Genomic DNA, 10,211 nt, shown 5'->3' with positions numbered 1-10,211 from the left:
GAGCCCGGGCCGGGAGCCGAGCCCGCCGAGCCGTTGGGGGCCGCGGCCCGCCGGTGCGCCCGCGCTCCCGCCTTCCCCGCCGCCCGGCCCGCGCCGCCGGCCGCCCCGCCCCGCCCCGCGCCCGCCGCGGGAAAGGTGGCGCGGACCGCGGGCGGCGGGCGGGGCGGGCGCTGACAACGGTCCCCGCAGCCCCCCTTTAGGGAGTTAGCTTGATCCCCTGAGAAAGTCTACGTTTCCGGCGCCCTGGCTCTAACAGCCTCGGCTGGAATAATTTGCCGTCGTGACGACAGTCATCATCATGATTTATTTCCTTGTATATTTATGCCCCCTCGTTTATTCTTCCCGCCAGCCCCTCGGGAGGCAGGATGGTCCCCTTTTTGCCTATGGCGAACCCGAAGCTCTGAGCGGTCACGAGTGGGCCGAGGGGGCACGGCCAGTACGTGGCAGAGCGGGTATTCGAACCCAGAGCGGTGAGACGCCACGGCCCCTGCACCTGCAGGTGGACAGTGCGCTCAAGTCTGCGCCGCCCTGATCAAGCCAGGCCGGGCATCCAGTGCCGCTTGAATTTCTTGCGGCTGCCCTCGCGTGATATATCCCGTAGCGGGCAGGGGAGCCTCGTCTCCACCCCTGTGGTTGGGAAGCCTTTCCTAACCTGTGCTTGCCTCCAGGAAGGAGCCAGGGCTCCCTAGGCTGGATGTACCTGGGTTTCATTTCTCATTCAGGTGGGCTGTGACCTTGGCGCTGGTCCATGTCCTCCTGAATGGTTTTCTTTTAGCACCTGGGCGCCCTTACTCCTTTCTTCTCTGCCAGGAGTAAATAGATCAGCTTGCATTCTCTAGGGGGAAAAATGGAGTTTACAGATGTTAGTTAAGGTCACGGTCATGAGACTCTAAGTTTTCATTTCTCTCCGACTTACATAGATTGAAATTTTGCATTTTGCCTGCTTATAAAGGTCGTTTACATTGCTTTGGGTATCCCTTAGTGACCTATAATTCGTGACCAATAATTAATGTGAAGGTTAAGTTGTAAGAATTCAAAGTATTCGAGTTTCTTTCTGTTAATCCTTAATGGACTTGTATGTAAATGGAGGTGACTTCACAACCTCCTTTTGAGATAACAGCCCTTTTCACTAAGGTATAATTTTATATCTTTAGAACAATTCGGAAAGTCTCTTCTGAAAGTTGACGGATTCAGTAAAGCTTTTTAAATAAAAGGCCATCCTTTTAGTTCTGTAGACTCATGCACTATGGAAAAGACAAGCAGGGACCCTGCATTAAAAGACCAAAAAATAAAAGATTCAGGGTGTTCTGGGCAGTCCTGAAAACCTCCCTTTTCCTTTGAGAGTTTGGCTGCTCTGCCTGGACTTTTGGCTGGCAACTGTGGCTATTTTACTAAAGAATTGACGTTTTAAGTTCTTAGCTTCAGGAATGGCTGGTGAAAATATTGCCCCTCAAACACCTGCTGCTGAGGGTGGGCAGAAAAGCCAGGTAACTTAGCAGAAACCCTTCTTTTGTTACATTAATGCATTTTCCCCTTTTATAAATATATGGCATTTCTCAAGGCTGTTGAATTATAAGAGTCACCTGGGGTGAAATTAAAACCATAAAAGGGAAGAGCTGGGGAATCCTTGTTTAACACGTCTCCCACGTGTTACTATGATGAAGTAAGTGTGGGCACCTGTAGTAGGTGATCGGCCAATGCCCTTCTTTAAATGAAAGGGCATGAAGTTCGCCTGTGTCCACGGTGTTTTAGCTTCTTATCATTTGCTTCTGTGTCGGGAGCGTCTTAGATCAATCCTGACTTTGCAAACATACATGCTTCCCTGCTAGGAGATTTCTAAAAGGCTCAACGGACACCCCGTTCACCAGACCGCTGATTTTTACGGAAGATCTGCGGGAGAGAACAAAAGCAATAGGTATCTGGCTTTTCTGCTTACTCTCTGGGTTGATGTAGTGGGAAATGCTCTCATCCGGGCCTCTGTTTGATAAGTTCTGATAGTTGAGCAGTAGGGTCATTTGCCCAATCTGTTTGGAGCTAAGGTGTCTATGGCTATGTGCAAAATGTTTATGAGGTTAATGACCTGCTTAAAACCAACTCGCTCATACCTGGGAAGACCAGTTCCTCATATGCAATGTGTGAGTATAACGTTCATATTGAAGGATTAAAAACTCTTAATTCACTTAGCAAGTTTAAAGCAGCTTTTTGTTTGCTCAAGCAGCCCGATTTTTTATTACGGGGCCATGACCATTTCTTCTTTAATCCCTAAGTTTTTTACTTTCACTTTGCTTATTGCTCTGAGTTTTTGATGGTAGGGAGGGAAAGGGAGCATGGCCAGGATTACATGACTTGTAGCAATCATCATTTCTCTTTCTTCCACTCTGACCCCTGGCTGGTACAGTGAACCACAGGGCCCATCTATGAGGCAGAAATCTCAAGGTGTTTTGTTTTCTTCTCATAAATGATTATATTACAACATATCTCTGAGGCCACAGCGTCCTGAGCTGTGTCCGGCATATAGTAGGCAATCTGGAGATTTTCAGGCTTTAAAAAGTGTGTCTCCCCCCCCCCCCCCCCCCCCCCCGCCTCTCCTTGCCCCAGTCCATTGCTAAAAACTAGTCAGGTGGCATTTTCTTATCAGAAAGTTCTCAACTGGGGCGCCTGGGTGGCTCAGATGGTTAAGCATCTGCCTTCGGCTCGGGTCATGATCCCAGGGTCCTGGGATCGAGCCCCATGTCCAGCTCCTGGCTCAGCAGGGAGCCTACTTCTCCCTCTGCCTCTCCCTCTGCTCATGCTCGCTCGCTCTCTCTCTGTGTGTCTTGAATGAATAAATAAAATCTTTAAAAAAAAAAAAGTTCTCAACAGAAAACATACCCAGTCTTCACTCCCCAAGGCTCCAGGCCACTCTTAAAAGTCACTTCTGATGATGATTTCCTAAGAGGTAGGTTCCCTAGCCCTGCGAAGCCACTGTTTAATGTCTAAACACCGCTTTTGACGATGGGAGCACAGAATGTGTTATTTTTCTGTGGGAGACCATGAAAGTGCCTGGTCGTTGATCTCCTTTGCTCCCGTGAGCATGATTGATATGTGTATTATGGTTCTCTTTGGGAGCATGTTTGTAGTCCGACATCTTATTTAATAAAAGGACGCCAAACCCTCCGATGTTTCCAGGAAGGGAATACTATGTTTTCATATCTCTGTGATCTCCTGCCTCTGCCCAGACCCAGTTTCACTATCGTCCCATCCTACTCTTCAGAAAGGTTGTTAGTAACTTTAAAAAATATATACTAAGCCTGTTAGCGTGACTGTCAAATGTGCACCAAGCAAGTTGTAGGAGCTTTTCTCCATGTTTCTGCTCCTGCCTTTTATAATAACCTCCTTTCGTTGTTGTTGGCAATATGTCTAGGCATTCCTTCCTGCAAAAGTTGTTTCTTTTGACCATTTTATTTGGGCGGTGGGGTGGGGGGCACTGTCGAAAGAAAAACCAGAGGTCTTTTTGTCTGTGACTCCACATAGCAGTGCTATCACCAGGTTGTAGGGTCCAGGGTTTACCTTAATCAGTAGAAGGCAAAACTAGCTAACAATTAGAGTGATCCCAGGCCTCTGGTGCTAAAAAGTGCCCCACCCGGGCGCCTGGGTGGCTCAGTTGGTTGAGCGACTGCCTTCGGCTCAGGTCATGATCCTGGAGCCCCGGGATCGAGTCCCGCATCGGGCTCCCTGCTCGGCAGGGAGCCTGCTTCTCCCTCTGACCCTCCTCCCTCTCATGCTCTCTGTCTCTCATTCTCTCTGTCTCAAATAAATAAAATCTTAAAAAAAAAAAAGTGCCCCACCGTAGCTGTTGATTCAGAGATTGGGCATAGGCGAAGGGGGATTCACAAACCAGAGACAGGTTGGATTCGACCCCTGAGGTTCACCCATTGCTAGAATGCCACAGTATTCTACATCTCCTCCTTGAACTTCAGTGCCAAGCCCCTTTACGTAAATAGCTGACTTTCTGGATGTGGACAATCAAGTCTCTGCTGCTTTAACAAATACGATATTTACATTGAGCTGTGATAATGCATAAGAGTGCAAAAAGAAAGGCTTTGAGAAGGAACTTAAAGTAATCCCGTATCAGTTTTGCATACATCTTGGTAATGACCACATTGAAACTATTGGGCAGTTATCTTTCTATTTGGCTTGCGTTTAAAAGCACACAACAAAGAATTTAGAAGATGGATTCTTCCCCCTTCCTTCCTCTTCCCATCTCTAAGGGAGAGTAACAACAGCCATCTTTCAGGGCTGTGTGAGCCTGGGAGAGCGCACATGGTGTATAACAGGTGTTCAGCGAACAAGGGCTGTGTTTCAGGTGGCTTTGTGTTTTTCAGGATACTTGTTCAGTAGCTGCATTCTTCTGGAAAAAAGTAAGGAATCGGTTGAGTTGCTCTGGGGGAGCTGTCTCAAATTTTTAAGACTTGAGTGTGAACATAGCCGTCCTCTAGTGATCTGAAGGGCTGAACACAGCTTGATGCTGGCTTGTGGGGAGCAGTTCCCTTATGCTCCCTCCAGACTATGCCGTTTTGGGTATGAAGATCTATTCAAGGTCCTTGCCTTCTGCCCCAATCCCTAATCTTACCCAATCTAAGCCCCTACCTTCATTCCACGAGGAAATCTCCCTGGGCAATCACCATTTGGGGAAAGCTGTGTTGTCCCTAAATTCCAGAATTGATTTAATCTGGCCACTTTGAGGCTCCTGTAGTAGTTTCTCATTGTGCACATCCCATTGCTCCGGCCCCTACATCAATGTTATGGGCACAGCTAACCTACAATCCCACATCTTTCACTCCGTGTTTAATTTTCTTTGTCTTTTTCTATTGGCTTCTATCAGATCCCGAACCCGTGGTGTGCAAGCCACATTCAGCCACAGAGTTTTTGTTTGGTTCGAGGACTTTAAACACCGACCAAAAAAACCCTTGATTTAGAAGCCAGCATTTAAAAATCCTTCAAGCTAGGATTTGCAGCTTTTCTTGAAAAATCAGAAAAGTTGGCCACACTAGGCCAACAATCCCATGACGTAGCCATTGGCTGGGACTGAACACAGCTGCCCCCAGTTAGAGGGATGGCCCTATGCTCTTCAATTTGCCACAGGCTTGGCCACTCCTTATTGCTCAACCCTAATGTCTAGGTCTTTGCCATTTGTCTTTGGATGTGTTTTTTTGTTGTTTTTCTTAGAATGAAGACAAAAACAATGTGTGTGTGTGCGTGCACCCATGTTGCTATTAAAAAAGTCCTGAGAAGGACTATCGGTGGCTAATAAAAATAATCTACCCTTTTTCTGCAACTTCCTTTGCTCAGCAATGTGCTTTGCACATCCAGCTCAGTCCTTACAATGCTGTGAGGTGGGTGTTACTGCACCCATAGGAGAGATGCAGTCACTCTGATTTGGCTTACTTGATCTGTTCAATCTGACCGTGTCAGGGGATGGGGAAGAGGTTGTTTATAGGACCCCTCCCTTGTACTTTTCCACACTAAGTGGTTTCTCATGGGGAGGGCATTTTAGGCATCTCTTCTTAGGATGCATGGCTTGGGACAAGGCAGGTCCCACCGGTAAGGACACAGCTTCGTGCCAGGGAATTGCTGTTCCTCACGCTGGCCCCCTAGAGACCTCACGCTCCATTTATGGGCTAGATTAAAATAAATGGAGCTGAGCACACTGGACAGCGCAATGTGCAGACCGCTTTATAACTCCGTTAAATAACCAGATCTAACCTCTCAACCATCTGATCCGTAAGGAAACATTTGAACCCACCCTAAAAAGTATAGGAAAAATGAATTTGATATATTTGTTTTAATCTAACGGAAAGGCTGCATCCTTAGAAGATGAAAATATCCGGTATCCTCACTTTGGTTAAACTTATTTCAAATACTTATGGGGGGGGGTAATATATTTTGAAATGGGTAGTTACAACATTTGGAGTAATACCTTTTGTATAATTAAGACATGGGGGGAAGCATACCTCTTTAAGAGGAATATTCTGCATGCTTCAAACCAGCTCTTTTTAATATTACAGACTGATGGGGGGGGCGGATCTTCTTGTGGGCACAAAAAGACCTTTAATAGTTCATTGTTCAACAGAGAATCCAAGCTCCAATTTTTTCATTGCAAGCAGCTCTCTCCTGCAAACACCAAACAACCCTGAACGGTTTTAAAAGACGGTTCAGGGAACTCCCAGTACCACTATTTCATGTTTAGACCTTGTTCCCCAGTAACAAAAAGCAGCATGCTCGCTTACTAAAAGCCCCTTCCCAAGGCTCTGGACTGTTGTTTCTTTTTCTTTTTTTCCATATCTCGCCGCACTTGTGTCTAAAGCGAAATGATTGTAAAACAGAATGGCACGTAAACTTGTTCAAATATAGCACTTTGTGGACACTCTGCTTTTTATTGCAAGGTAACAATCCTGGCTGTTTGTTTTAGAAATGGTAATGTTGTATCATTGTAACAAATTATACTTAAAAATCATTTAGTGTGAAATTGCAGATTAATCCCACAGGGATGGGGTATTAACAATCACCCAGCCCTTTGGAGCATACAGATGGTGAATCTGGGATTTACAATAGGAACAATCACTGATTACATGCATGGGTGTAACGGACAAAAAGGCCTCCACAACTTCAGCTTGGAGAATACGGTGGAGGTCCTAGTGCCTGACTTGTTTGGGACTCTCCATTCCAAAGAATGCCTGTTTGATCACCTAGCCTATGTGAGATTCTGCAGCGCGCCCTGTGCTTTGAAACCTACCATGTGTTGTCTCCCCGTGCTTCACTTCAACCCTTCTAAATTCCATTAGAATTTGTTGAAAGAGCAATTTCACAGTGGGGTGTGCAGTGGGAATTTGGCAGATGTGCCCAGCCAAGAGAGCTCATTATCAAAACCAGTACCTGCTGCTCGCTAATCACCAGGAAGAAAGTTGTCATGCACGTGGACTGGGGACTGGGGAGGGCTCTGCACTTCAGAAATGAATCTGAACCCGAAATGGAAAGGACCCCTAAGTACAGTGCCTCTGAGTTTGAAACTCCTTTGGCAGAGCTCCAGACTGTGAACCCCATGACAAGCATGCTAAGAAAACGGGGTACTTGTACATACAGTCTTGAGTACAGACTATGGTACAGTAAATGACCTGCCAGTAATGTGCTTGGGACTCTAAACTGATGCAGCAAGTAACACTGATTTCTTTTAAACTATATACTTAAAAACAACTCACTAAATTTTTAAAATCAGAATAGCCATTTCAATGGCAATTTAGATTCATACGCAACTTCTAGATACACCCATATAAGTCCCCTCCCGCATCTCAGTTTTGATTTTTTTTAGATGCATAAGTTAGAAATTTTCCAATTAAAAAGAACAAGTTGGGTGTGTGTGTGGGGGTGGGGGGGTGGGGGAGCAAGTTGTCTCAGAAGAAAACCAAAAAGCTGGAATGCTAAAAAGAATTTAATACAGTCGTCTTGGCTTTTTAGGGCTTGTTTCTCAAAAACAAAATGCCTTTATCCGAATGAACGTTTTATTCCAAATGTTCTTTATCCAGACATTGTTTTGTTAACAGTGCCCAGAGCAAAATGGGAGTGGAGTCTAAGTGGGTGTTTTCTTTGTCTGACTGGAGAAACTGTTTTTGCTTTTAGGCAAATGCACCCCAGACTGGTTTTATTGCTTTTCCTGAACCCAGGGATTTGTGACCCTGATGGGCCAACTGAGTGATAATGACCATGTCCTCTCTATTGGACCCATTAATTACCCTCCCAGAAGGATTTTACAGCTCCATCTTGAGGGGACGCTTGTAAGCTGCTCAGGATTATTCTAGAGGTGCTTTGCAACTGGCCCTTATTTTAGCTCTGCCTCATAGGAGCTGGGTTGGAGAACAGCTTGTTCAGAATGATCAGTGTGGCCTTTATTGTCCTAATAGGAACATGGAAGCAAGGCTCATTCCTTGGAAAAAGTCTGTTTTATCAGCTTTGAGATCTCATCATGGCATCGGATATAAAGTATATGGTTGGTGATAGACTCCTTTAAAAAGGAAGGATTGGCTGAGGTACCTGGGTGCCTCAATAGGTTAATTGACTGACTCTTGATTTCAGCTCAGGTCATGGTGTCAGGGTCTTGAGATCAAGCCCTGCATCATGCTCCATGCCCAGTGTGGAGCCTGCTTAAGAATCTCTCTCTCCCTCTCCCTTTGCTCCCCGCCCCCCCAAGCCTCAACTCCCATGTGCACACCCAAGTGAGTGCTTTCTCTCTTTAAAAGAAAGGGGTGGGGGTGGGGGGATGGGGTAGCCAGGTGATGGGTATTAAGGAGGGCACGTGTTGTGATGAGCACTGGGTGTTATACACAACTAATGAATCGTTGAACACTACATCAAAAAACTAATGTTCTCTATGCTGGCTAATTGAACATAATAAAAAATAAATAAAAATAGAGGGGAAAAAAAAAAGGAAGGGTTGGCCAAAGCTGAAAAACTTTGATTGTAACCCACAGTATAAGCTAAATACCCATGAGTACATTCTGATATAAATGGAAGAAATAGATAAATGTATGAGAGACAAATACTCCTTTCAGAAGAATCCCAATTACTGTATGTAGATAACCTCCATCTCCTGGAGGGGGAGCATGACTCCCCCCCGCCGCCGCCCCTTCTCCTCTTCCCCTTCACTGTCAAGCTGGTCTTAGTGACCCGCCCTCCAACTTACAGCATTTAGAGAAGGAAACATAGTAACTTGAGAGTGGAGCAGCCTGGCACATATATGACCTTGACCAAGTGATGAAGGTTAATGTCAGCAGTGATGCCCTGGGGATCCCATGCCCCTACCCCCCATAGGATGTGATGGGATGAGAAGGCACAGAGGCACTTCACCCCTGGGGTAGTCTTCCTTAAAAATCTGTAACCTCAGTCTACTCATGAGGCGAACATTACAAAATCCCAAATTGAGGCTCATTCTACAAAATACCAGATCAGTACCCTTCAAAACTGTCATGGTCCTGAAAAACAGCAAAAGTACGAGAAACTGTCCCAGACCAAAGGGGACTGCGTAGGACATGGTAACTAAGACTGTGTGTACCCTGGGTTGGATCCTAGAAGAGGAAAAGGACATAGTGGGGAGAAAAATGATAAAATCTGACTCAATTCTGGAGTCTATTTATAGAAATGTACCACCATTGCTGTGATAAATATACCATTGTAATGTGAAAGGACAATAGGGGAACTAGGAGAGGGGTATATGGGAGGTCTCTGTATAATCTTTGCAGTTTTTCTGTAAATGTAAAATCCTTCCAAACCATTCATTTAAAATCAAGTAAATGACACCTCCATCTTTGTAGCTGTAGGATTTCCAATAGCCAAGAGGTGGACGTAACCCGAATGCCCAATAGTGGAGAAATGGGTTAATAGAATGTGGTTGCACAAGGGAACATTCAGCCTTAAAAAGGAAGAAAATTCCGACACACGCCACAACATGGAGGAACCTTGAGGACATTACGCTAAATGAAATAAGCCCAGTCACAAAAAGATAAATGATGTAGGATTCCTCTTCTGTGTGGTACCTAGAATAGTCAAATTCATAGTGACAGAAAGTAGAATGGTGTTTGCGGGGCCTGGGGTTGGGGGAGAGAGGAATGGAGGGTTACTGTTTAATGGGTATAGAATTTCTATTTTGAAAGATGAAAAAGTTCTAAAGATCTCTTGCACAACAATGCAAATGTCCTTAGCACTACCGAACTGGACCATATATAATATGGTAAATTTTATGTGCTATTTTTACCTCAATTTAAGGTTTTTCTTAAATCAAGGAAATGCATAGGACAGCTACAATTAGGAAAGCCTTTGCTTACCATAACGGCCTATGGCTGGGATCTTAGTCTTGGTACTATTGATATTTGTGCTTGATGATTTTTTTTTTAAAGATTTTATTTCACACACACATACACACACACAGAGAGAGAGAGAGAGAGAAAGCAGGAGGAGGAGCAGAGGGAGAGGGACAAACATACTCTGCACTGAGCGCAGATCCCACGACTCTGAGATCATGACCTGAGCTGAAACCAAGAGTCAGACGTTTGACTGAGCCACCGAGGCACCCCTTGGTGATTCTTTAGGGTGGGGGGCCATCCTGTGCATTGTAGGATGTTTAGCAACATCCCTGCCCTCCCCACCAGATGCTCATAGCACCCCTTCCTCTATCATGACAA

This window comes from Mirounga angustirostris, unplaced genomic scaffold (genome assembly GCF_029215605.1).
Source record: "Mirounga angustirostris isolate CCGP_5_RB_7025 unplaced genomic scaffold, mMirAng1.0.hap1 SCAF_14, whole genome shotgun sequence".
Lineage (NCBI taxonomy): Eukaryota > Metazoa > Chordata > Mammalia > Carnivora > Phocidae > Mirounga > Mirounga angustirostris.
This window is presented reverse-complemented; position numbering follows the sequence as displayed.